The sequence below is a fragment of the Microtus oregoni genome, unplaced genomic scaffold (assembly GCF_018167655.1).
Source record: "Microtus oregoni isolate MIOR12 unplaced genomic scaffold, Mior012 000019F_ref0000042, whole genome shotgun sequence".
Classification (NCBI taxonomy): Eukaryota; Metazoa; Chordata; class Mammalia; order Rodentia; family Cricetidae; genus Microtus; species Microtus oregoni.
Genome location: NW_024543078.1, coordinates 37,190,891 through 37,192,611, shown reverse-complemented (window position 1 = coordinate 37,192,611; position 1,721 = coordinate 37,190,891). Strand labels below are relative to the sequence as shown.

The 1,721-nt window shown below is 43.9% G+C and overlaps 1 non-coding gene across 1 annotated transcript; it reads right to left on the bottom strand.

The window, feature by feature from the left end:
* Nucleotides 1-1,300: 1,300 nt before the first annotated feature.
* LOC121459948 lies at nucleotides 1,301-1,411 on the bottom strand. The gene has a single exon (XR_005976011.1). It is a non-coding gene; the product is annotated as a U8 small nucleolar RNA (small nucleolar RNA).
* Between the last annotated feature and the right edge of the window lie 310 nt (nucleotides 1,412-1,721).

The window sequence follows — 1,721 nt, the reverse complement described above, 5'->3', positions numbered from 1 at the left end:
CCACACAGACAGACAGACAGACACGCACACACACACGCACACAGAGCTGTGCTGTTTGATACCCTTAGTGAGCACTTTAGATGTAAATCTTAGTTGAACAATGCAGCAAGTGTAAAGTAAACACAGAATTTGTTTGTTTCTGTGCCAGGGTCTCACATAGCCCAGTCTGACCTCAAACTCGATATGTAGCTGAGTACAACCCTGATCCTGTCTGTCTTCCTGAGTGCTGGGGTTGCTGGTCCTCAATACCACGGCAGGCTGCTCAAAGGATTTATAAATAGACAGTATGAAAGGCCTGTAAAATTCCCTGTCCATCCTTTAACATGTCAACAGCATGTCAAAATAATATTTGGTGCAATAGATTATATAAAATATACTACTAAAATTAATTTCCTCTGTTAATTACATTCTAAGCCGCATCAAGACTTTGCTAGGTTATCTCTGAGATTTGCATTAGCATTCTCTTGCTCAGGGCTGGCGTGAGTATAGTCTTATTATCTTTGAGACAGGGGGGTATCCTGTAGCCCAGGCTGGCAAGGCAAACTTTGAACTCCTGATCCCCCGCCTCCACTTCCCAGGTTGGGATTACAAGTATGCACGGCCATGCACGCTTGTGTTCATCTATTGAGTAGGTTCTTGGAGACTGGGATTCATTAGTTACCAATCACAGCTACTTCCAAATCACAGCAGCCGGGAGAGCCTGGAGCCTGACACAAACACCTCCCTGCCCTTGAGGACTTGGGCATAGATGCAGGACAGTCACTATTTAGTCAAACAAAGGTCAAATCCTATAATGAGGCCTCCTTGAGTGTCCTGATTCACCTTTCATGTTTCCCAAACATCCATACTTTTCATTCTATTGGGTGAGTTTAGCTCCCAAAGTTTCCTTAAAAAAATATTTGTTTATTTATTTAGGTTTTTCAAGACAAGGCTTCTGTGTAGCTCTGGCTGTCCTGGAACTCACTCTGTAGACCAGGCTGGCCTCGAATTCATAGAGATCTGTCTGCTTCTGCTTCCTGAGTGCTGGGATTAAAGGCGTGCACCACCACTGCCCAGTTGCTTTGTTGTTGTTGTTTGTTTGCTTTTAATGTGTATGAGTGTTTCCTCTGCATGTATGTCTGTGTGCCATGTGCATCCCTAAGTGCTTAAAGAGGTCAGAAGAGGGTATTGGATGCCCTGGGACTAGAGTACAGATATGAGCCACAATGTAGGTGCTAGAAATCGGATCCGGGTCCTCGACAAGAGGAACAAGTGCTCCTAACCACAGAGCCTCTCTTCAGCCCTGTAAATAAATGTGATCACCAGAGACACAGTCAAGATGCTGTGGGCTCTGGTTATACCAAGACTTTGATCATCATTTTCTATCTGCCCTCCAAAAAGAAGGACAGGTAAGGATTAGCGTAGCTGAGGATCCTAGAACTTCTTAAAGACGTATCAGTAAAACCACAGGATGCCAGTTAAATTACAATTTTTTTAATAACTTTGAACTCCTGGCTCTTCTTTCTTTAATCCCATGCGCTGGGATTGCAAGAACGTGCCACTATACCCGGCTGACTATAATAGAAAACAACAAAAATATTTTTAAGGATTTCTTTTTAATTTTAATTGTGTTATGCATGTGTGTTTGGGTGAGGATATGTGTGTGTGGATGCAGGTGCCACTGAACGGCTAGAAGAGGGCATCAGATTGCCCAGCAGCAGGACTTCGGGGCAGTGGTGAGT